Source organism: Choloepus didactylus, chromosome 23, assembly GCF_015220235.1.
Source record: "Choloepus didactylus isolate mChoDid1 chromosome 23, mChoDid1.pri, whole genome shotgun sequence".
NCBI classification, from domain to species: Eukaryota; Metazoa; Chordata; class Mammalia; order Pilosa; family Megalonychidae; genus Choloepus; species Choloepus didactylus.
In genome coordinates, this window is record NC_051329.1 from 26693540 (window position 1) to 26720957 (window position 27418).

The window sequence follows — 27418 nt, forward strand, 5'->3', positions numbered from 1 at the left end:
TATGCACTATATAGATAACACCTCTTAGGATTTAATGTATTGGAATACCTAGAAGGAAACACCTGAAACTATCAAACTCCAGCCCAGTTGTCTGGACTCTTGAAAATGATTGTATAACAATGTAGATTACAAGGGGTGACAATGTGATTGTGAAAACCTTGTAGATCGCACTCCCTTTATCTAGTGTATGGATGGATAAGTAGAAAAATGGAGACAAAAACTGAATGAAAAATAGTGTGGGGGGGGTGATTTGGGAGTTCTTTTTTACTTTTATTTTTTATTCTTATTCTGATTCTTTCTGATGTAAGGAAAATGTTCAAAAATAAATTGGCGTGATGAGTGCACTATATGATGGTATTGTGAACAGTTGATTATACACCATGGATGATTTATGGTATGTGAATATATTTCAATAAAACTGAATTTAATTAAAAAAAATCAGTCAGTGAGACCCAAAATAAACAGAAGAAAAGAATTAAAGACCAGAGCAGAAATCAAATAAATAGAAAACAGGAAAACAATAGAGAAAATGACTGAAACCTAAAACTAGTTCTTTTAGAATAGCAATAAAATTGACAAACCTCTAGCCAGAATGATCAGGAGAGAAAGAGAGAACATGCTAAAGAAATTATATCACTGTAGATTCTATGGATACTAAAAGGACCACAAGGCAATATTAAGAACAACTTTATGCCAATAAACCTGACAACCTAGAAAAGATACACAAACACATTGAAAGACACAAATTACCAAAGTTAATTCAAGAACCAGTAGATAACCTGAATACCTCTATATCTATTAAAGAACTTGAATGTGTATTTAGAAACTTTCCCAGAAACAAAATTCCAGGCCCAGATATCTTCATAGGACTTGGAATTCTACCAAACATTTAAGGAAGAAATAATACCAATTCTTTTAAATTGAAGAGGAAGAAATATTTTCCATTTCATTCTTTAAGGTCAGCATTACCCTGATACCAAAATCATTCAACAATATTACAAAAATAGAAAAAGTGCAATCCAAAATCACTCATGAACATAGATATAAAAATTCTTAACAGAATTTTAGCAAATTTAACCTAATAATATGTAATAAGTCCTCTCAGGTTTTGCTTACCTGGGAATGTCTATTTCACCTTCTTTTTGTTTGGAGATCCTACTGGGACACGAATCACCTTCATTTTTGACAGTTTTGCCCGATATAAGATTCTTAGCTCATAGTTCCTTTTTCCTTTCAGCACTTTGAATATATTATCCCACTGCCTTCTAGCCACAATTGTTTCTGATGAGAAATCAGCTGTTAATCTTACTGGGGTTCTCTTGTATGTAATAAGTAATTTTTCTCTTGCTACTTTCAAGATTTCGTCTGAACATTTTAACTAAGAAGTATTTGGGCAGTGGATCCCTCTTTGTTTATCCTACTTGGAGATCACTGAACTTCTTGGATGTGTAGATTAAAGTTTTTCATCAAATTTGGGAAGTTTCCAGCCATTATTTCTTCAAATATTTTTTCTGCTCCTTTCCTCTTTTTCTGGTACTTCCATTATACATATGTTGGTATGCTTAATGGTATACCGCTTTTCTCTGAAGCGCTGTTGATTTTTCTTCTTTCTTTTCTTTCTCTGTGTTCTTCAAATTGCATAATCTCTATCAATCTATTTTGAAGTCTGCTGATTCTTTCTTCTGCCAGTTCATATCTATTGTTGAGCCTACTGGTGAATTTTCCATTTCAGTTATTGTAATTTTCAATTCCATAATTGACATTTGATTCTATTTTTTTCATTTCTATCTCTTTATTGATATTTTCTATCTGAGGAGATATTGCCATCACACCTTGCTTTATTTCTTTCAGCTTGAATTCCTTTAGTTCTTTGAACATATTTATAACTGCCTTGAAGTGTTAGTCTGCAAATTCTGACATTGGGCCATCTTTTATTATTATTTTTTTAATTGCAATTTTATTGAGATATATTCACATACCACAAGTCATCCAAAGTGTACAATCAATTGTTCACAGTATCATCATATAGTTCTGCATCATCACTACAATCAATTTTTGAATATTTTCATTACTCCAAGAAATAGAAATGAAAATAAGAATAAAAATAAGGAGACTCGGGCAAGATGGCGGCATAGAGAGGAGTGGAAGCTAAGTAGTCCCCCGGGAACAACTACAAAAAACCGGAAACAACTAGTAAATAATCCAGAATAACTGCGGGGGGACAAACGAGACCATCCACTCATCATACACCAACCTGAATTGGGAGGAATGCCCGAGAACACAGCATAAAATCTGTAAGTAAAACCTGCGGAACCAAGTCGTGAGACCCCCTCACCCATAGCCCGAGCTGCAAGGCCTCATGGTGCCAGAGAGAAGCTCTCTCCCAGCAAGCAAATATAGCTCAGCTGAGCTCCAACTGGGGTTTTAAGTAGCGAGTGTGAACTGCTCACTACAGGTACACATCCCCAAAAACAGACAGAGGCTTTGGGTGATGACTGACCTGGGAGAGCCAGAGGGTCGCCTTGGACTGGGTCTGTTTCTTTTTTGGCTCAGTGGAGAAAGCCCCAGTCATTTTCAGTTTGCAGGGCTGTGACTCTGGGAAGGGTGGAGACACCACAAGCAGAGAGCGAGACCATTGAAATGCTAATGACCTCCACCTGAGGGGTCTGTCTTCTCTAGGAGGAAAGGGGTGGGACCCTTTCCATTCAGAACCAGACCCCAGAGCCTGGGGGAACACCATACCTCCTCACACCAGTCACGAATTATAGGCTAACAGGCGTCATCTGCTGGGCAGAAAAGCACAGTGACCCGAGGCATCAAAGGGTGGAGCAATTTTCTAAGACACACCTGCAGGGAAACCAGATACTGAATATTTCTTCCCTCTGGGACCTGAGCCTGTTCTGGTCTGGGAAAACCTGATTTGGATAACCAAGGAAACCATGCCTAGACAACAGAAAATTACAACCTACACTAAGAAAAACAAAGTTATGGCCCAGTCAAAGGAACAAACGTACACTTCAACTGAGATACAGGAATTTAAACAACTAATGCTAAATCAAATCAAAAAGTTTAGAGAAGATATTGCAAAAGAGATAGAGGCTGTAAAGGAAGCACTGGACATGTATATGGCAGAAATCAAAAGTTCAAAAAAACAACTAGTAGAATCTATGGAAATGAAAGGCACAACACAAGAGATGAAAGACACAATGGAAACATACAACAGCAGATCTCAAGAGGCAGAAGAAAACACTCAGGAACTGGAGAACAAAACACCTGAAAGCCTACACACAAAGGAGCAGATGGGGAAAAGAATGAAAAAATATGAGCAACGTCTCCGGAAACTCAAGGATGAAACAAAGTACAATAATGTACGTATCATTGGTGTCCCAGAAGGAGAAGAGAAGGGAAAGGGGGCAGAAGCAATAATAGAGGAAATAATTAATGAAAATTTCCCATCTCTTATGAAAGACATAAAATTACAGATCCAAGAAGCACAGCGTACTCCAAACAGAAGAGATATGAATAGGCCTACGCCAAGACACTTAATAATCAGATTATCAAATGTCAAAGACAAAGAGAGAATCCTGAAAGCAGCAAGAGAAAAGCAATCCATTACATACAAAGGAAGCTTAATAAGACTATGTGCGGATCTCTCAGCAGAAACCATGGAGGCAAGAAGGAAGTGGTGTGATATATTTAAGATACTGAAAGAGAAAAACCACCAACCAAGAATCCTGTATCCAGCAAAGCTGTCCTTCACGTATGAGGGAGAGCTCAAAATATTTTCTGACAAACAGACAATGAGAGACTTTGTGAACAAGACACCTGTCCTACAGGAAATACTAAAGGGAGCACTACAGGGTGATAGAAGACAGGAGTGCGTGGTTTGGAACACAATTTTGGGAGATGGTAGCACAACAATGTAAGTACACTGAACAAAGGTAACTATGAATACGGTTGAGAGAGGAAGGTGGGGAGCATGTGAGACACCACAAGAAAGGAGGAAAGTTAAAGACTGGGACTGTGTAACTTGGTGAAATCTAGAGTATTCAACAATTGTGATAAAATGCACAAATATGTTCTTTTACGAGGGAGAACAAGCAAATGTCAACCTTGCAAGGTGTTAAAAATGGGGAGGCATTGGGGGAGGGATGCAATCAGCATAAACTAGAGACTGTAACTAATAGAATCATTGTATTATGCTTCCTTTAATGTAACAAAGGTGACATACCAAGGTGAATGCAGATAAGAGGGGGGGATAGGGGAGGCATGTTAGACACTTGACATTGGTGGTATTGTCTGATTCTTTATTCTACTCTGATTTAAGGTTATTTTTCCTTTTGCTGCTTCCTAGCTGTCATTTTTTTTTCCTCTTTCTTTTGCCTCTCTACCTTCTTTGACTCTCCCTCCTGCCTTGTGGAAGAAATGTAGATGCTCTTATATAGATAGTGGTGAAGATGGTGAACACGTAAATGTATGACCATGCAGAAAACCATCGATTATTTACTTGGGATGGAATGTATGGTGAGTGAACAAAACCATATTAAAAAAAAATGGGTTGATGACAAAACCTCAAGGGCAATATACTGAGTGAAATAAGCCAGACACATTAGGACAATTATTGCAGGGTCTCACTGATAGGAACTAATTACAATATGTAAACTCATAGACATGAAATATAAGGTACCAAGATACAGGACGAGGCTTAAGAATGGGGAGTGGTTGCTTAGTATGAGCAGAATGTTCAATTAGGATGAACTTAAATGTTTGGAAATGAACAGGGGTGTTGGTAGCAAGATGTGAGAATAACTAACAGTGCCGAATGGTGTGTGAATGAGGTGGAAAGGGGAAGCTCAGAGTCATATATGTCAACAGAAGGAAAGTTGGAGGTCAAAAGATGGAAATGTATAAAACTGAATCCTATGGTGGGCAATCAACTGTACAAATACTAGAAATCACTTCATGAACCAGAACAAATGTATGACAATACAATTAGAAGTTAATAATAGAGGGGCATATAAGGAAGAACTATATACCTATTACAAACTATATACTGCAGTTAGCAGTATTTCAACATTTTTTCATAAACAGTAACAAATGTACTATATCAATACTAGGAGTCAACAATTGAGGGGGGTTGGTTAAGGATAGGGGAGGATTAGAGTTTCCTTTTCTTTTTTTCTTTTTTCATCTTTCACTTTATTTCTTGTCTGGAGTAATGAAAAGTTTCTAAAAATTGAACAAAAATTAAGTGTGATGGATGCACAGCTGTATGAGGGTACCCAGGGGCAAGTGATTGTACACTTTGGATCTTTGGATAATTGTATGGTGTCTGAACAATCTCAATAAAAATGAAAAAAAAAGAATAAAAATAAAAATAAAAGCATGAAAGAACACACAAACATCTCCAATTCCTTTTCCCCTCCCCATTATTCATTTACTTTTTGTATCCCTTTTTTCTACTCATCTGTCCATACACTAGATTAATGGAGTATGAGTCACAAGGTTTTCATAATCACACAGTCACACCGTATAAGCTATATAGTTATACAATCATCTTCAAGAATCAAGGACACTGGATTGCAGTTCGACAGTTTCATGTATTTCCTTCTAGCTATTCTAATACACTAATAACTAAAAAGGGATATCTATAAAATGCATAAGAATAACCTCCAGAAGACCTCTCAACTCCATTTAAAATCTCTCAGCCACTGAAACTGTATTTTGTTTCATTTCTCTTCCCCCTTTTGGTCAAGAAGACTTCCTCAATCTCATGATGCTGGATCCAGGCTCATCCCCAGGAGTCATGTTCCACACTGCCAGGTAGATGTACACCCGTGGGAGTCATGTCCCACATAGGGGGGAGGGCAGTGAGTTTACCTGCAGTGTTGGCCTAGAGAGGCCACATCTGAGCAACAAAAGAGGTTCTCTGGGGGTGACTCTTAGGCACAATTATATAAGTCAGCCTCTCCTTTGCAGTAACAAGCATCATAAGGGCAAGCCCAAAGAATGAGGGAGTGTCCTACTACAATGGTAGTCCCCAATGATTGCAAGATTATCAGGAATTCCCCAGGTATGGAAGCTTAATATTCCCACATTTTCCCCCAGTCCTTCAAGGGGGCTTTGGAAGTACATTTTTATTCTCTGCCCAAATTACTCTGGGATGCATTGGGGTTTCATGCTAACCTGTACAAACCAACCAGATCTCACCCCCTATTCATGGTCCATGTAAATTATGGTGTTTGAATAAATTGACCATACAACTTAAATTATATAGCAAACTACAGAAAATATAGATTTTCCACCAAATAAACATTTCTTCCTTTGGTCTCACATAGAAGTTGAAGTTTTAAAACACAGTCAATATCATCCTTTTCTCTGTAGTCTGGTTTACCTTAGTCCTAACCAAGTCCATTTTGTTCCTATCTCTAATTAAAGTTTGATCTTTTTTTTGCCTCCTTTAACATTTGCTGCATGGGGTAATTCTGACATTCATACATGCCAAACTCTGGCTCTGAGTCTCAGGTGTCACTCAGATACTCAAAGTTCCAGGGACTGACCAGGTTATACATAAACAGCTCAGCATCTCAGAATTTAGAAATAATTGTTACAACTCATGAATAGATGTGACTGCTGTAAGAGCTTACAATCTAGAAACCTTTGCCATAAGCCTTCCCCTGATAACCTATTGTGATGGTTAGGTTCATGTGTCAAGTTGGCCAGGTCATGATGTCCAGGTGTCTGGTCAAGCAAGCACTGGCCTACCCATTATTGCAAGAAAATTTGTGGCTGGTTAATAAACCAGAAGGCTGGTTTATTAAATTATCAGTCAATTGACTGCACCCATGACTGATTTCATCAATGAAGGGTGTGTCTTCCTCAATGAGAGAGTTCAATCAGCTAGATTTAATCCAATCAATTGAAGACTTTTAAGGGAGAAAGACAGAGGACCTTCACTTCTTCTCTGGCTAGCCAGGGAAGTGTTTCCTGAGGAGTTCATCAAACACCTTCATTGGAGTTGCCAGTTTGCTGCCTGCCCTATGGAATTTGTACTCATGCTTCCCCAGAGTTGTGTGAGACACTTTTATAAAATCTTACATTTACAGATACCTCTTTTTGGTTCTGTTTCCCTAGAGAACCCTAACTAATACACCTATGCACTCAAATTCAATTCTCAGAATTTGCACATTGTAGTTAGTCCATATTAGTGAGGCATTATAATGTTTACCTTTATGATGCTGGCTTATTTCACTCAACATGCTGTCTTCAAGGTCCATCCAACTAGCTGCATATTTCACAACCTCATTTCTTCTTGCCACTGCTCAGTATTCCATTGAATGTATACACCACAGTTCACCATTCCATTTGTCGGTCAATGTACCTTTAGGTCACCTCCATCCATTGTTAATCATGAATACTGCTGTCATAAAATCCGTGTGCAATACCCATTTATGTCCCTGCTCTCAGTTCTTCCAAGTATACCCAATAACAGGGTTGCAGGACCATATAGCCACCCCATAGTTAGCTTCCTGTGGAACCACCAACTGCCTTCCAGATGGGCTGCACCATTCTACTTCCCTACTAACAGTAAATAGGTACATCCTTCTCTCTGCATTTTTTCCAGCACTTGTATCTCTCTGTTTATTTTTTAAACAGCTTTATTCACACACGATACAACACATTCTAAGTAAACAATCAGTGATTCCCAGTATGGTCAAATAGTTATGTATTCATGTCCACTACCTATATTAGGACATTTCCATTTCTTCTGCAAAGAAAGAGGAAAAGGAGAGAAAATAAAGAATAAAAATATGAAAGATAGAATAAAAAAATAAAATACAATGAAAAGGTCAGACAACACTACCACTAAGAATCCCATATCATTCCCTTATAACCCCCTCTTACAGACTTTTAGCTTTAGTATATTGCCTTTGTTGCAATTAATGGAAGCATCTTACAATATTACCATTAACTATAGACTCTAGTTTGCATTGGTTGTATTTTTTCCCTTGTACCATCCAATTTTCAACACCTTGCTATGTTGACATTCATTGTTCTCCCTCTTTTAAAAACATTCTTATATTTGAACATTTAATCACCATCATTGACCACTTTAGGTTTCACTAAGTTACACAATCTCAGTCTTTATCTTCTATCTTTCCTTCTGGTGTCATATGCCCCTAGCTTTCCTCTTTTAATGGTACTTACACTCAGAGTACTTACAATATTGTGCTACCATCACACAGTATTATGCTATCCATTTCTGGGTCTATATAATCAATCCTGTTTGCCCTTATGTACTCCTTCATCATCAAATGCCCAATTTCTAACCTCTTTCTATCTCCTGATAACCTGTGTTCTCAACTTTAACTCTCAAATTTTGCTCACCAATGTTAGTTCATATTAGTGAGTCCATAGAGTACCCGCTTTTTGCTTCTGGCTAATTTCACTCAACATAATGGCTGCTGTCTACCATTTTGACTTTTGAAATTTATATGTCATCTTATTTCAATTTATTTTCCCCCTCTCTCTTTTTACTCTCACTGATAGTCTTCATTTCTATTCTCTTCCACCAAGCACTCTCTCCTTTCTTTTCCTAACTGCTTGTAGTGCTCCCTTTACTATTTCTTGTAGAGCAGGTCTCTTGTTCACAAACTCTCTCAGTGTCTGTTTTCTAAAAATATTTTAAACTCTCCCTCATTTTTGAAGGACAGTTTTGCCAGATATAGAATTCTTGGTTGGCAGTTTTTCTCTTTCAGTATCTTAAATATATCATGCCACTGCCTTCTTACCCCCATGGTTTCCACTGACGAATCTACACATAGTCTTATCAAGCTTCCTTTGTACGTGATGGTTTGCTTTTCTCTTGCTGCTTTGAGAATTCTCTCTTTGTCTTTGACATTTGACAATCTGATTATTAAGTGTCTTGGAGTAGATCAATTCAGATCTATTCTGTTTGTAGTACACTGTGCTTCTTGGATCTGCAATTTTCTGTCTTTCATAAGAAATGGAAAATTTTCAGTGATTATTTCCTCCATTATTATTTCTGTCCCTTTATCCTTCTCTTCTCCTTCTGGGACACCCATGACATGTATATTCATGCATTTCATGTTGTCTTTCAATTCCCTGAGACCCTGCTCATATTTTTCCATTATTTTCCCTATTCTTTTTTTTAAATTCAGTTTTATTGAGAAATAGTCACATAGCATATAATCATCCATGGTGTACAATCAGCTGTTCACAGCACCATCTTGTAGTTGTGCATTCATCACCTCAATCTATTTTTGAACATTTTCCTTACACCAGAAAGAATCAGAATGAGAATAAAAAATAAAAATTAAAAAAAGGGATCCCCTCCCCCATCCCACGGTATTTTTCATTTAGGTTTTGTCCCCATTATTCTACTCATCCATCCATACACTGGATAAATGGAATGCCATCCACAGGGTTTTCACAATCACACTGTCACCCATTGTAAGCTACATTGTTATACAATCATCTTCAAGAGTCAACGCTACTGGGTTGGAGTTTGGTAGTTTCAGGTATTTACTTCGAGCTATTCCAATATATTAAAACCTAAAAAGTGTTATCAATATAGTGTATAAGAATGTCCACCAGAGTGACCTCTTGACTCCATTTGAAATCTCTCAGCCACTGAAGCTTTATTTCATTTCACTTTGTATCCCCCTTTTGGTCAAGAAGATATTCTCAATCCCATGATGCTGGGTCCAGATTCATCCCCAAGAGTCATATCCTGCATTGCCAGGGGGATTTACACCCCTGGGAGTCAGGTCCCATGTAGGGGGGAGGGCAGCAAGGTTACCCACCAAAGTGGCTTAGTTAGAGAGAGAGAGGGCCACATCTGAGCAACAAAGAGTCACTCTGGGAGACTCTTAGGCACAATTATAAGCAGGGTTAGCCTCTCCTTGCAGCAACAAGCTTCACAGGGGCCAGCCCCAAGACAGGGCTCAGCACATCAAGCCGTCAGTCCCCAGTGTTTGTGAGAACATCAGCAACAATCCAAGTCAGGAAGTCCAACACCTCTTCATCTTCCCCCAGCTCTTCAGGGGGCCCCCGAATATATATTTTTATTCTCCACCCAAATTACTTTAGGATGTGTTGCTATTTCATTCTAATCTATACAGACCTACCATAACTCATTCCTATTCAAAGTTCCATGTAATTGGAGTATTTGAACAAACTGACTGTAGAAGTTATATTGTTTAGAAAATATAGATCCTACACCAAATAAACATCTCTTCCCTTGGTCTCACATGGAAGTTGAAGTTTGAACACAGTCAGTTTCAACCTTTGCCCTTTGGCCCAATTTGCTCTATTCTTAACCAGATCTGCTTTATTCATATCTCTATGAAGTCTGGGCTCTGTTTTGGCTTTTTTCCATGTACTTACAATATTGTGCTACCATCACACAGTATTATGCTATCCATTTCAGGATCTATACAATCATTCCTGCTGAACATTTCCTTAGTCCTTCAGCATCAGATGCCTGATCCCTACCCTCTTTCTATCTCCTGGTAACCTGTGTTATCAGCTTTTAACTCTCAAAGTTTGCTTATTAGTGTTATTTCATATTAGTGAAACCATACAGTATTTGTCCTTTTGTTTCTGGCTAACTTCACTCAACATAATGTCCTCAAGGTTCATCCATGTTATTATATGTTCCATGTCTCTGTTCTGTCTTACAGCTGCATAATATTCCATCTTGTGTATATACCACAGTTTGTTTATACACTCATCTATTGATGGACATTGGAGCTGCTTCCATCTCTTGAAATCATGAATAATGCTGCAATAAATATTGGTTTACAAATGTCCATTTGTGTCTTCACTTTCAGTTCCTTTGAGTATATACCTAGCAATGGAATAGCTGGGTCATATGGCAAATCTATACTTAGCTTCCTGAGGAACCTCCACACTGTCTTCCAGAGTGATTGCACCGTTCTACATTCCCACCAACAGTGAATAAGTGTGCCTCTTTCTCCACATCCTCTTCAGCACTTGTAATTTTCAGGGTTTTTTTTGGATAATCACTATTCCGGTAGGTGTGAGATGGTATCTCATTGTGGTTTTGATTTGCATTTCCCTAATAGCCAGTGAAGTTGAGCATTTTTTCATATATTTTTGAACCATTTGTATTCCTCTTCAGAAAAGTATCTGTCCATGTCTTTTGCCCATTTTTTAATTGGGTTGTTTGTCTTTCTGTTGTTGAGTTGTAGGATTGCTGTATATATTCGGGATATTAAACCCTTATCTGATATATGGTTTCCAAATATTGTCTCCCATTGTGTAGGCTGCCTTTTTACTTTTCTAGCACAGTCCTTTGATGTGCAAAAGTGTTTGATTTTGAGGAGATCCCATTTGTCTATTTGTTCTTTGGTTGCTCATGCTTTGGGTGTGAGGTCTAGGAAACCACCTCTGTGCCACTTTGAATATGTTGTGTCCCCCAAACACCATTATCCTTGATGTAATCTTGTGTGGGCAGACGTTATCAGTGTTGATTAGATTGTAATTCTTTGAGTGTTTCTTTGGAGATGCACTCCACCCAGCTGTGGGTGATGACTCTGGATAATTTCCATGGAGGTGTTGCTCTGCCCATTCAGGGTGGGCCTTGATCAGTGGAGCCATATAAATGAGCTGATGGGCAGAGGGAACTCAGTGCAGCTGTGAGTGACATTTTGAAGAGGAGCTACAGCCAAGAGGGACACTTTGAAGAATGCACTGGAACTGAGAGAGGAGCTTCAGCTTACAGAGACAGTTTGAAGAAAGCCGTTGAAAGTAGACTCTTGTTCCAGAGAAGCTCAGAGAGGACAAATAACCCAAGTGCAACTAAAAGTGGCATTTTTGAGGAACTGTAGCCTAGAGAGGAATCTCTTGGGAGAAAGCCATTTTGAAACCAGAACTTTGGAGCAGACACCAGCCACGTGCCTTCCCAGCTAACAGAGGTTTTCCAGACACCATTGGCCATCCTCCAGTGAAGGCACCTGATTACTGATGTGTTACCTTAGACACCTTATGGCCTTAAGACTGTAACTGTGTAACCAAATAAACCCCTTTTTATAAAAGCCAGTCCATTTCTGGTGTTTTGCATTCTGGCAGCATTAGCAAACTAGAACAACCTCCTATCACAAGATCTTTAAAATATTGCCCTACATTATCTTCTAAGAGTCTTATGGTCTAAGTGCTTATTTTTAGGTCTTTGATCCAATTAGAGTTAATTTTTGTATAGGGTGTGAGGTAGGAGTCCTCCTTCATTCTTTTTTTTTTTTTTTTTTGTTTCGATGATATATATCTTTATTTTTTAGAGCAGCTGTAGGTTTACAGAAAAATCATGCAGAACATAGAGTTTCCATATACTACCTCCCTCTGTTCACACACACAATTTCCTTAACATTTTGCCCTAAATGGTACATTTGTTACAATCAGTGAACCGATATTATTGTAATTACATTAAGAAAGCTGACAGTTTACATTAGAGTTCACTCTTGTGTTAACCAGTTCTACGCTTTTTTGTTTTTTAAATTTTTTTTGTGGTAAATCTAAACAACATAAAATTTCCCATTTTAAGCACTTTCAGGTATACAATTCAGTGGTGTTAGTTAGATTCACAATGTTGTGCTATCATTACCATCCATTACAAAGCTTTTCTATCACCCCTAACAAACTGTACCAATTAACATTGACTCCTTATTTCCCACTGCAAGCCCTGCCCCTGTATTCTAATTTCTGACTCTGAATTTTGCATATTTTAATTGTTTCATATAAGTGAGATAATACATTATTTGTTCATATCTGGCTTATTTCATTCATAATGATGAATTCAACATGATGTCTTCAAAGTTCATTCATGCTATAACATGCACTTCATTGCTTTTTATGGCTAAAAAATATAAAGACATAAATATTTACTGACAATTACACCTGCCAATTCCTCCAGCTGCAGGGGCAACCTTTCTTTTCTGAATATTTTCCAAGAAGGGCTATTGTGCTTTCTGGGTCTTCCAAGAAAAGCAATATTTTGCTCCCTTGAAGGGTCTGATAAGAAACCAAAGTCGACCTCAGGGTCTGGCTGAACCGATTATGGGCTGTTAGACTCCGGCAGAGATCCTGGGCTCCAAGAGATAAAAAGTGCTTGGTAATAGGACTGAAAGGAAAAAACTGATCCTAGGCTTTAGGTTACTGTCTCCATTGATGAGTAGATTAGGTGACCTGAGAAACTTAAATTCTTCCAACTTTCTCACCTGAAGGGGTTTCAATAGTCTTTTCAATTAACTTCAGGTATAACAAACAGCAGGGAGAGACTTGATCAAAGTTTTTCAACTTTTGCATTCAGATATCCATCCCCAGGGAGGCTGACATCACCTGGAACTGCTTCTTTGAAATCTTAAATCTAAACATTCCTGTTCTTCCAGATCCCTTGCTCAAGCTAATCCTTCCATATTGTCCTTTTACCTCCTCAGGATCCGTAATCTCTCGGCCCCTCTATTCTTTCCCTATCAGCCTTCTCTCTTCCCTTAGCCTTCAACCAACTAAAGACTTTAACCATTCCCTTTCAAATATTCTCAAATCAATTATCTATATTTAGAGGGAGTCCCGAATAAAACAATGTAGGTAAAACACGGGCAGAGAGAAGTGCTCAACAAGTGGCAGCTGATACCACTACCATCATCACCACCAACAAGGAAAACATTCTCTTGCTCCCTTGTCATTCTGTCATACCAGTTATACAATCTTGGACTGTTAAACATTTTTGGAAAAACTCACTAAATTGTACACAAAAATGATAGTAAATTCATGCTTTCAGTCTTTTTGTTTTGTTTTGTTTTGTTTTGTTTTTTGTATTGAATAATACAAGTTGGTTTTTATTTCTTATCCTTATATAAAACAAATGGGGATATTTAGTGGCATGTAAAGGGCTTGGAAATCATCCATCCACAACAACAAAAGCTGAAAACCTATAAATCAACAACTCTTCTTTTTTTTTTTTTTTAATCTTCATTTTATTGAGATATATTCACATACCACGCAGTCATACAAAACAAATCGTACTTTCAATTGTTTACAGTACCATTACATAGTTGTACATTCATCACCTAAATCAATCCCTGACACCTTCATTAGCACACACACAAAAATAACAAGAATAATAATTAGAGTGAAAAAGAGCAATTGAAGTAAAAAAGAACACTGGGTACCTTTGTCTGTTTGTTTCCTTCCCCTACTTTTCTACACATCCATCCATAAACTAGACAAAGTGGAGTTTGGTCCTTATGGCTTTCCCAATCCCATTGTCACCCCTCATAAGCTACATTTTTATACAACTGTCTTCGAGATTCATGGGTTCTGGGTTGTAGTTTGATAGTTTCAGGTATCCACCACCAGCTACCCCAATTCTTTAGAACCTAAAAGGGGTTGTCTAAAGTGTGCGTAAGAGTGCCCACCAGAGTGACCTCTCGGCTCCTTTTGGAATCTCTCTGCCACTGAAGCTTATTTCATTTCCTTTCACATCCCCCTTTTGGTCAAGAAGATGTTCTCCATCCCACGATGCCGGGTCTACATTCCTCCCCGGGAGTCATATTCCACGTTGCCAGGGAGATTCACTCCCCTGGGTGTCTGATCCTACGTAGAGGGGAGGGCAGTGATTTCACCTTTCAAGTTGGCTTAGCTAGAGAGAGAGGGCCACATCTGAGCAACAAAGAGGCATTCGGGAGGAGGCTCTTAGGCACAACCATAGGGAGGCCTAGCCTCTCCTTTGCAGCAACCGTCTTCCCAAGGGTAAAACCTGTGGTAGAGGGCCCAACCCATCAAACCACCAGTCCCCTATGTCTGTGGTCATGTTAGCAACCATGGAGGTGGGGTAGGCCAATACCCCTGCATTCTCCACAGGCTCCTCAAGGGGGCACTACATCTTTTTTCTCCTTGTTTTTCTTTTTTTTTTTTTTAACTGTCCCTTCTTTTTTAAATCAACTGTATGAAAAAAAAGTTAAAAATAAAACAAACATACAATAAAAGAACATTTCAAAGAGACCATAACAAGGGAGTAAGAAAAAGACAACTAACCTAAGATAACTGCTTAACTTCCAACATGTTCCTACTTTACCCCAAGAAATTTACATAATATAGCAACATTTCTGTGAACTTGTTCCTACTATACCCATCAGAAATTAACAGACCGTAGTCATTCCTGGGCATCCCCAGAACATTAAATAGCTTATCTGTTCTTCTTGGATTATTGTTCCCCCTTCCTTAATTGCTCTCTATTGCTAGTTCCCCTACATTCTACATTATAAACCATTTGTTTTACATTTTTCAAAGTTCACATTAGTGGTAGCATATAATATTTCTCTTTCTGTGCCTGGCTTATTTCACTCAGCATTATGTCTTCAAGGTTCATCCATGTTGTCATATGTTTCACGAGATCGTTCCTTCTTACTGCCGCGTAGTATTCCATCGTGTGTATATACCACATTTTATTTATCCACTCATCTGTTGAAGGACATTTGGGTTGCTTCCATCTCTTGGCAATTGTGAATAATGCTGCTATGAACATTGGTGTGCAGATATCTGTTCGTGTCACTGCTTTCCGACCTTCCAGGTATATACCGAGAAGTGCAATCGCTGGATCGAATGGTAACTCTATATCTAGTTTTCTAAGGAACTGCCAGACTGACTTCCAGAGTGGCTGAACCATTATACAGTCCCACCAACAGTGAATAAGAGTTCCAGTTTCTCCACATCCCCTCCAGCATTTGTAGTTTCCTGTTTGTTTAATGGCAGCCATTCTAATCGGTGTGAGATGGTATCTCATTTTGGTCTTAATTTGCATCTCTCTAATAGCTAGTGAAGCTGAACATTTTTTCATGTGTTTCTTGGCCATTTGTATTTCCTCTTCAGAGAACTGTCTTTTCATATCTTTTGCCCATTTTGTAATTGGGCTGTCTGTACTATTGTCATTGAGTTGTAGGATTTCTTTATATATGCAAGATATCAGTCTTTTGTCAGATACATGGTTTCCAAAAATTTTTTCCCATTGAGTTGGCTGCCTCTTTACCTTTTTGAGAAATTCCTTTGAGGTGCAGAAACTTCTAAGCTTGAGGAGTTCCCATTTATCTATTTTCTCTTTTGTTGCTTGTGCTTTGGGTGTAAAGTCTAGGAAGTGGCCGCCTAATACAAGGTCTTGAAGATGTTTTCCTACATTATCTTCTAGGAGTTTTATGGTACTTTCTTTTATATTGAGATCTTTGGTCCATTTTGAGTTAATTTTTGTGTAGGGGCTGAGGTAGGGGTCCTCTTTCATTCTTTTGGATATGGATATCCAACTCTCCCAGCCCCATTTGTTGAAAAGACCATTATGGCTCAGTTCAGTGACTTTGGGGGCCTTATCAAAGATCAGTCGGCCATAGATCTGAGGGTCTATCTCTGAATTCTCAATTCGATTCCATTGATCTATATGTCTATCTTTGTGCCAGTACCATGCTGTTTTGGCAACTGTGGCTTTATAATAAGCTTCAAAGTCAGGGAGTGTAAGTCCTCCCACTTCGTTTTTCTTTTTTAGAGTGTCTTTAGCAATTCGAGGCATCTTCCCTTTCCAAATAAATTTGATAACTAGCTTTTCCAAGTCTGCAAAGTAGGTTGTTGGTATTTTGATTGGGATTGCATTGAATCTGTAGATGAGTTTGGGTACAATTGACATCTTAATGACATTTAGCCTTCCTATCCATGAACATGTAATATTTTTCCATTTTTTAAGGTCCCCTTCTATTACTTTTAGTAGAGTTATGTAGTTTTCTTTGTATAGGTCTTTTACATCTTTGGTTAAGTTTATTCCTAGGTACTTGATTTTTTTAGTTGCTATTGAAAATGGTATCTTTTTCTTGAGTGTCTCTTCAGTTTGTTCATTTCTAGCATATAGAAACATTACTGACTTATGTGCATTAATCTTGTATCCCGCTACTTTGCTAAATTTGTTTATTAGCTCTAGTAGCTGTATCGTCGATTTCTCAGGGTTTTCTAGATATAAGATCATATCGTCTGCAAACAATGACAGTTTTACTTCTTCTTTTCCAATTTGGATGCCTTTTATTTCTTTGTCTTGCCGGATTGCCCTGGCTAGCACTTCCAGCACAATGTTGAATAACAGTGGTGACAGCGGGCATCCTTGTCTTGTTCCTGATCTTAGAGGGAAGGCTTTCAGTCTCTCACCATTGAGTACTATGCTGGCTGTGGGTTTTTCATATATGCTCTTTATCATGTTGAGGAAGTTTCCTTCAATTCCTCCCTTTTGAAGTGTTTTTATCAAAAAGGGATGTTGGATTTTGTCAAATGCTTTTTCAGCATCTGTTGAGATGATCAATTGATTTTTCCCTTTTGACTTCTTAGTGTGTTGTAATACATTGATTGATTTTCTTATGTTGAACCATCCTTGCATGCCTGGAATGAACCCCACTTGGTCATGGTGTATGATGTTTTTAATGTGTCTTTGGATTCGATTTGCAAGTATTTTGTTGAGGATTTTTGCATCTATATTCATTAGGGAGATTGGCCGGTAGTTTTCCTTTTTTGTAGCATCTTTGCCTGGTTTTGGTATTAGATTGATGTTAGCTTCATATAATGAGTTAGGTAGTGTTCCATTTTCTTCAATGTTTTGAAAGAGTTTGAGTAAGATTGGTGTCAGTTCTTTCTGGAAAGTTTGGTAGAATTCCCCTGTGAAGCCATCTGGCCCTGGGCATTTATTTGTGGGAAGATTTTTGATGACTGATTGGATCTCTTTGTTTGTGATGGGTTGGTTGAGGTCTTCTATTTCTTCTCTGGTCAGTCTAGGTTGTTCATATGTTTCCAGGAAATTGTCCATTTCTTCTACATTATCCAGTTTGTTGCCATACAGTTGTTCATAATATCCTCTTATAATTTTTTTAATTTCTTCAGGATCTGCAGTTATGTCACCTTTTTCATTCATTATTTTGTTTATATGGGTCTTCTCTTCTTTTGATTTTGTCAGTCTAGCTACGGGCTTGTCAATCTTGTTGATCTTCTCAAAGAACCAACTTTTGGTGATATTTATCCTCTCTATTGTTTTTTTGTTCTCTATGTCATTTATTTCTGCTTTAATCCTTGTTATTTCTTTTCTTGTACTTGGTTTAGGATTGGTTTGCTGTTCATTTTCTAGCTTCTTCAGTTGATCCATTAGTTCTTTGATTTTGGCTCTTTCTTCCTTTTTAATATATGCATTTAGTGCTATAAATTTCCCCCTTAGCACTGCTTTTGCTGCATCCCATAGGTTTTGGTATGTTGTGTTCTCATTTTCATTCGTCTCTATATATTTAGCAATTTCTCTTGCTATTTCTTCTTTAACCCACTGATTGTTTAGGAGTGTGTTGTTTAACCTCCAGGTATTTGTGAATTTTCTAAGTCTCTGATGGTTATTGACTTCTAATTGTATTCCATTGCGGTCAGAGAATGTGCTTTGAAGAATTTCAATCTTTTTAAATTTATTGAGGCTTGTTTTATGTCCCAGCATATGATCTATTCTGGAGAAAGTTCCATGAGCACTAGAAAAGTATGTGTATCCTGGTGATTTGGGATGTAATATCCTGTATATGTCTGTTAAATCTAATTCATTTATCAGATTGTTTCGGTTTTCAATTTCCTTATTGGTCTTCTGTCTGGTTGATCTATCTATAGGAGAGAGTGATGTGTTGAAGTCTCCCACAATTATTGTGGAAACATCAATTGCTTCCTTTAGTTTTGCCAGTGTTTCTCTCATGTATTTTGTGGCACCTTGATTGGGTGCATAGACATTTACGATTGTTATTTCTTCTTGTTGAATTGCCCCTTTTATTAGTATGTAGTGGCCTTCTTTGTCTCTCAAAACATCCCTGCATTTGAAGTCTATTTTATCTGAGATTAATATTGCTACACCTGCTTTCTTTTGGCTGTAGCTTGCATGAAATATTTTTTCCATCCTTTCACTTTCAGTTTCTTTGTGTCCCTGTGTCTAAGATGAGTCTCTTGCATGCAACATATTGATGGTTCATTTTTTTTGATCCATTCTGCGAATCTATATCTTTTAATTGGGGAGTTTAATCCATTTACATTCAACATTATAACCGTGAAGGCATTTCTTGAATCAGCCATCTTATCCTTTGGTTTATGTTTGTCATATTTTTCCCCTCTGTCTATTAATATCCTTTATTGTACCCATACCGAATCTCTTTAGTACTGAACCTTTCTCCAAGTCTCTCTGTCCTTTGTTTCTCTGTCTGTAGGGCTCCCTTTAGTATCTCCAGTAGGGCAGGTCTCTTGTTAGCAAATTCTCTCAGCATTTGTTTGTCTGTGAAAATTTTAAGCTCCTTCAAATTTGAAGGAGAGCTTTGCTGGATAAAGTATTCTTGGCTGGAAATTTTTCTCACTCAGAATTTTAAATATATTGTGCCACTGCCTTCTCGCCTCCATGGTGGCTGCTGAGTAGTCACTACTTAGTCTTATGCTGTTTCCTTTGTATGTGGTGAATTGCTTTTCTCTTGCTGCTTTCAGAACTTGCTCCTTCTCTTCTGTGTTTGACAGTGTGATCAGTATATGTCTCAGAGTGGGTTTATTTGGATTTATTCTATTTGGAGTTCGCTGAGCATTTATGATTTGTGTATTTATGTTGTTTAGAAGATTTGGGAAGTTTTCCCCAACAATTTCTTTGAATACTCTTCCTAGACCTTTACCCTTTTCTTCCCCTTCTGGGACACCAATGAGTCTTATATTCGGACGTTTCATATTATCTATCATATCCCTGAGGTCCGTTTTGATTTTTTCAATTTTTTTCCCCATTCTTTCTTTTATGCTTTCATTTTCCATTCTGTCATCTTCCAGGTCACTGATTCGTTGTTCAGCTTCCTCTAGTCTTGTACTATGAGTGTCCAGAATCTTTTTAATTTGGTCAACAGTTTCTTTAATTTCCATAAGATCATCCATTTTTTTATTTAGTCTTGCAATGTCTTCTTTATGCTCTTCTAGGGTCTTCTTGATTTCCTTTGTATCCCATACTATGGTCTCATTGTTCATCTTTAGTTCTTTGAGTAGCTGCTCTAGGTGCTGTGTCTCTTCTGATCTTTTGATTTGGGTGCTTGGGCTTGGGTTATCTATATCGTCTGGTTTTTTCATATGCTTTATAATTTTCTGTTGTTTTTGGCCTCGTGGCATTTGCTGAACTTGATAGAGTTCTTTTAGGATTTGTAGACCAATTGAAGTCCTTAGCTCTAATTTATCAGATCTACAGCTTCGTGGAGTACACTTTCTCTAACTAACCAGCCAGTGGCGTCCACGAGCCACCTGTTCTCCACAAGCCAGTTCTCCCCTGCTTAGCCTGTTTGGTGAGTGGGGGAGTGAGTCTTGTGGGGTCCAATTGGTGTACCAAGCTTGTGTGTGTAGTTGGTGTTGCCTGCCCTGTATATGGGGCGTGTTTCTGGGCAGTCAGGGAGGGGGGGTGGCCCTAACAATCAAATCTCCCTGGTGATCCTAGAGTTTTAAAGCTGCTGCAATAGTCTAATCCTTCAGTTCAGTCCTGCCACAGTTTGTCTCTGCCACTGACCCACAAGTCCTTGGTGTTGGCGTATGGCTCCTGAGATTTGCAAGAGGGCCCCTCTTCCAGGCTGTGCACCCCGGGTCCTCTGTTGAGGGATGACTGTGCTATGTCACAGGTGAGTGCCATCCCCCCAGGGCAGTTCTGGGCTGCTAGGCTGTGTAGGGAGGCTCCCAGTCTGCTGAAATGATGGCTGAATGGGGCTTTGTTAATTCACACTGCTCCACCTTCCCAACTCTGGGACAATCAGCTGAGGTTGCAGGGAAGGCTAATGTCCACGCCCAGTTTTGTGGTGTGTGCCTGTTATTTGAAGCACTTCCGTCACACTGGGTTGTCTGGGGCAGCTCTGGGCTATGGGGCTGGCGATGGGCAGGAGTGTTTCCTGTCCACCAGGATGATGGCTGTGAGTGGACACCCCCCTTTTCTTGGGAAGTTGTGGTGTTTAGTGAATTTTCCCAGCCACTGGATTATTGCCTTTTGTCTCAGAGCTCTCTTAGTTCTGATCTTGACTTGACCTGCCCAAATTGCAAGTCTTTGAAGCTTTCTGTATTGGGCTTCTTAGAGTAATTGTTTTAGAAAAAGAAAAAAGGATTAAAAAAAAAAAAAGGGCCCTCCTTAGAGATCTAATGGGCCATTGAAATGCTAAGAGACAAAGCAGCCAGGGCCATTAAGGAAAGGTCCACAGGGCAGAGAGATCAGCTTTTCTTCGGGATTTGCATATGCGCCTCAGGGCCTGGGCTCTGCCTTTCCCCTTTCTATGTTCACCAGAACTCCAAAAATCCTCCGCTTTTATTTTGGAGTTTTTCATCTTGTTTTTTTTTCTATGCCTGTCTTGTCTCTGCTGGGCTGGCTGCTCTCAGATTCTCTGGTGTCTGGTCTCAGTCTATCTACGGTTGGAGTTTGGATCAGTAGAATGAGTTTCCGATAAGGGCTGCCACTGCAGTTCTCCCTTCTCCTTCCCGGAGCTGACAGCCCCTCCTCCCCCGGGACTGAGCCTGGCAAGGAGGGGCGCGGGTCCCCTGGCCGCAAAAACTTACAGATTTCGCTGATTTCAGCAGTTCCGCGTTTTCATGAGTGTTGTATGAAGTATGCCCAAAGTCAGATTGCTCTGTGGTGTCCAGTCCACGCAGTTCCTGGCTTTCTATCTACTTTCCTGGAGGAGTAACTAAAACATACAGCTCACCAGTCCGCCATCTTGCCCCGCCTCCCTCCTTCATTCTTTTGGAAATGGATATCCAGTTCTCCAAACAACAACTGCCCCAGTTGATTTTGTTTGACTGCCTTATCAAAGATCAATTTTCCGTAGATGCAAGAGCCTATTTCTGAACACTCAATTTGAGTCCATTGGTCATTATCTCTGTCCTTATGCCAGTACCATGCTGTTTTGAGCACTGTAGCTTTGTAATATGCTTCAAAGTCAGGTAGTGTGAGACCTCACACTTCATTCTTCTTTCTCAAGATATTTTTGGCTATTCGGGGCACCTTGCCCTTCCAAGTAAATTTGGTTATTGATTTTTCTATTTCTGCAAAGTAAGTTGCTGGTATTTTAATTGGTATTGCATTGAATCTATAAATCAGTTTAGGTAGAGTTGACATCTTAATTATGTTTAGTCTTCCAATCCATGAACATGGTATGTTCTTCCATTTTTTTAGGTCCTGTTCAATTTCTTTTAGCAGTTTCTTGTAATTTTCTTTGTATAGGTCTTTTGTGGCCTGTGTTAAGTTTATTCCTAAATACTTGATTCTTTTGGTTGCTATTGTAAATGGAATTTAAAAAAAATTTTTTCCTCTTGTTGCACATTACTTGTGTATAAGAACACTACAGATTTTTGTGTGTTGATCTTGTAGTCTGTCACTTTGCTGTATTCTTTGATTAGCTCTAATAGCTTTGCTGTAGATTCTTCCAGATTTTCTACATACAGAATCATGTCATCTGCAAACAGTGAAAGTTTAACTTCTTCCTCTCCAATTTGGACACCTTTTATTTCTTTTTCTTGCCTGGTTGCTCTAGCTAGAGCTTCCAGCACAATGTTGAATGACAATGGTGACAGTGGGCATCCCTGTCTTGTTCCAGATCTTGGAGGAAAAGCTTTCAGTCTCTCCCCATTGAGTACGATGTTAGCTGTGGGTTTTTCATATATTGCCTTTATCATATTGAGAAAATTCCCCTCTATTCCTATCCTTTGATGTGTTTTCATCAAGAAAGGATGTTGAATTTTGTCAAATGCCTTTTCTGCATCAATTGAGATGATCATGTGGTTCTTTTGCTTTGATTTATTGATGTGGTGTATTACATTAATTGATTTTCTTATGTTGAACCAGACTTGCATACCTGGAATAAACCCCACTTGGTCATGGTGTATAATTCTTTTAATGTGCTGCTGGATTCCAATTTGTGAGTATTTTATTGAGGATTTTTCACATCTATATTCATTAAAGAGATTGATCTATAATTTTCTTTTTTTATAGTGTCTTTGTCTGATTTTGGTATTAGGGTGATGTTGACTTCATAGAATGAGTTGGGTAGTTTTCCCTCCTCTTCAATTTTTTTGAAGAGTTTGAGCAGGATTGTTATTAATTCTTCCTTGAATGCTTGGTAGAATTCACATGTGAAACCATCTGGTCCTGGGCTTTTCCTTTTTGGGAACTTTTTGATGACTGACTCAGTCTCTTTACTTGTGATTGGTTTGTTGAGGTCCTCTATTTCTTCTTGGGTCAGTGTTGGTTGTTTATGCTTTTCTAGGAAGTTGTCCATTTTGTGTAAGTTGTCCAGTTTATTAGCATATAGTTGCTCATAGTATCTTCTCATTATCTCCTTTATTTCTGCAGGGTCAGTAGTTATGTTTCCTTTCCCATTTCTGATTGCATTTATTTGCGTCTTCTCTCTCTCTCTCTCTCTCTCTTTTTTTTTTTTTTTTTTGTTAGCCTAAATAGGGGTCCATCAATTTGGTTGATTTTCTCAAATAACCAGCTTCTGGTTTTGTTGATTCTCTCTATTGTTTTCCTGTTCTCAGTTTCATTTATTTCTGCTCTGATCTTTGTTATTTCTTTCGTTCTGTTTGCTTTGGGGTTTATTTGCTGTTCTTTCTCTAGTTCTTCCAGGTGGATAGTTAATTCCTCAGTTTTTTCTCTCTCTTCTCTTTTAATATAGACATTTAAGACAATAAATTTCTCTCTCAGCACTGCCTTTGCTGTATCCCATAAGTGTTGATATGTTGTGTTTTCATGGTCATTTGCCTCGAGGTATTTACTAATTTCTCTTGTAATTTCTTCCTTTACCCACTGTTTTTTTTAAGAGTGTGCTGTTTAGTCTCCAAATATTTGTGAATTTTTCAATCTTCTGCCTGTTGTTTATTTCCTACTTCATTCCATTATGATCTGAGATAGTGTTTTTTATAATATCAATATTTTTAAATTTTTCGAGGCTTGCTTTGTGACTCAGCATGTGGTCTATCCTAGAAGATGTTCCAAGAGCACTTCAGAAAAATGTGTATCCTGCTGTTGTGGGGTGTAGTGTTCTATAAATGTCTGTCAAGTCTAGTTCATTTATCATATAATTCAACAGCTCCATTTCCTAGTTGATCTGCTGTCTAGATGTTCTATCCATTGATGAGAGTGATGTACTGAAGTCTCCAACTATTATTGTGGAGTTATCTACTTCTTGTTTCAGTGTTCTCAGTGTCTGCCTCATGAATTTTGGGGCATTCTGGCTTGATTCATAGATGTTTATGATTGTTATGTTTTCTTCATGAATTGACCCTTTTATTAATATATAGTGCCCTTCTTTGTCTCTATTAATTGTTTTACTTTAGAAGTCTACTTTGTCTGATATTAATATAGCTACTCCCACTTTTTTCTGGTTGCTGTTTGCATGAAATATCTTTTTCCAACCTTTCACTTTCAGCCTATTTTTGTCCTTGTGCCTAAGGTGAGTTTCTTGTAGACAGCATATAGATGGGTTCTGTTTTTTAATCCATTCTGCCAGTCTATGTCTTTTTATTGGGGAGTTTAATCCATTAACATTTAGTGTTATTACTGTAAGGGCAGTACTTTCTTCTATCATTTTGTCTTTTGGAGTTTATAGGTCATGTCTTATTTTTTCCTCTCACTCTTTTTACCCTTCCTGGTAATCTTCATTTCTACACTCTTCTCTAAACCTCTTTCTCCTGTCTTTTCCTATCAACTTGTAGCACTCCCTTTAGTATTTCTTGTAGTGCTGGTCTCATATTCACAAACTCTCTCAGTGTCTGTCTGAGAATATTTTAATCTCTCCTTCATTTTTGAAGGACAGTTCTTCTGGATATAGAATTCTTGGTTGGCAGTTCTTCTCTTTCAGTATGTTAAATATATCATACCACTGTCTTCACACCTCCATGATTCCTGTGGAGAAATCTGTGCATAGTCTTATCGAGCTTCCCTTATATGTCATAGATTGCTTTTCTCTTGCTGCTTTCAGAATTCTGTTTGTCTTTGACATTAGACAATCTGATCAGTAAGTGTCTTGAAGTACGTCTATTGGGGTCTATGCTGTTTGAGGTATGCTGTTCTCCTTGAATCTCTAATTTTCCATCTTTTATAAGAGTTGGGAAATTTGCAGTGATTATTTCTTCTATTATTCTTTCTGCCCCTTTTCCCCTCTCTTCTTCCTCTGGGACACCCATAACATGTACGTTTTTGCATTTCATGTGATCACTCAACTCCCTAAGACCCTGCTCATATTTTTCCATTCTTTTCACTATCTGTTCTTTCATGTGTGTGAATTCAGATGTCTGATCTTCCAATTCACTGATCCTTTCGTCTGCCTGTTCAAATCTACTGTTGTATCCCTCCATTCTCTTTTTCATCTCCTCCATTATGCTCTTCATTCCCATAAGTTCTGTCATTTGTTTTTTCAAGTTTATGAATTTTTCCTTATGGTCATCCAGTGTCCTTCTTATATATCCTTCATGTCTTTTGCTATGTCTTCCCTCAGTTCATTGATTTGATTTTTGAACTGATTTATATTTGTTTGAACATCTCCAATTAGTTCTTCCTTCAGCTCATTGAATTGATTTAGCAATATTTGCTTCAACTCCTGTATCTCAGTTGAACTATTAGTTTGTTCCTTTGGCTGATCCATATTTTCATGTTTCCTAGTATGGCTTGTTATCTTAAGCTGTCTAGGCATTTGACTTTCTTGATTAGTTTATTCTGGAGCTTGTTTTCACTCTTTTACCTAGGATTTTCTTGTTGGTTGGCTTTGTTCTCTAACCTTTGGTGTTTAGTTGAGCTTATTCTAGACCTTTAACTTAGATTCTGTTTAGTTGATCAGAGTTTTTCACCTCTTGTTTTTCTGTTTCTTGCCCTGCCTCTATGTAGCCTTTTTGTGTGGTGGTCTCCTCAGATATTGCCAGCCCCAGTCAGATTTTCCTAGTACAGAGAGGCCCAGGTCTCAGGAGGAGGGTATGGAGTTTCCTTGAAAATGAGACCCTCCTGTGAGGCTTTTAGACTCTGTGCTTCTCCTATGCTATCCAGGAGGTGGCACTTGCCAGCCTGCAGTTCCCCCACCAGTGTAAGGAAGCAGGGAGCCTTTAGTTCTCCAGGTGACCCTAACTGACCCAGTCTGGGGCATGGTTGACTGAAACTAGTTAACAAATTCAAAACCCTGGGATCTGAGTTCCCAAAAGTTATGGTGTTTAGAGAATTTTCTCCACAATTCATCTTATTGCATTGTGTCTCAGAGCTATCTTAGCTCTGCTCTTGCTTGGACCCAAATTGCAAGTCTTTGGGGCTTTCTGTAGTGGGCTTCTTAGAGTAATTCTTTTAGAAAAAGAGAAAAAATTTTAAAAAAGGTAGGGCCCAGTATGGAGTATTTACAGTCTTTGCAGATCTAATGGGCTGTTGAAATGCTAAAAGACCAGGAGTTGAGGGTGATTAAGGAGCAATGGAGAAAGCAGAGAAGCTGGCTTTTCAAACAAATGCTCTCCCTTCCTGGATTTGCATATGTGTCTGATTCTGTTTGAGCCCTGACCTTCTCTATATTATGTTCACCTGACTCCAAAAAGTCTCTGTTTTATTTTGTTTTCTGTTTTTTTTTTCCTGTTTTGCTAGTCCTATCTCCTCTCCGCTGGGCTGACTGCTCCCAGATTTTCTGATGTCTCCTCTCAGTTTATCTATGGTTGCAGCATTTGTTCTCCCTCCTGGTTCCCAGCATGGATGGCCCCTCCTTCCTTGGGATTGTGCCTGGAAGGGAGGGGCACAGGCCCCCTGGCCACAAGAACTTACAGATTTCATTGATATCAGCTGTTCCACAGGTTCAGGAGTGTTGTATGAAGTTTATCCTATCCCAAATTCCTCTGTGATGTATGGTCCACACAGTTCCTGGCTTTCTACCAACTGCCCCAGAGGAGTAACTACAACCTAGACCTTACCACTCCACCATCTTGCCCTGCCCACTACACCTATCTGTTTTTTTATGTAGGATTTCAGATGTCCTGTCCTCAAGTTACTGAATCCTTTCTTCTGCCTCTTCAAAGCTGCTGTTGCATGTCTCCATTGTGTTTTTCCTCTCTTCTATTGTGCCTTTCATTCCCTTAAGTTCTGCAAATTGTTTTTTCAAACTTTCAAGTTCTTTCTTAAGTTCACCCATTGTCTTTTTCATGTCCTTCATCTCTTTTGCCATATCTTCCCTTAACTTATTGATTTGATTTTTTAATTGATTTAGCATATTTGTTTGAAGATCTTTAATTAGATGTTTCAATTCCTGTATCTCATTTGAAGTGTAAGTTTGTCCCTTTGACTGGGTCATACCTTTGTTTTTTCCCTTGATTACCCCCATCAGATTTTCCCAGA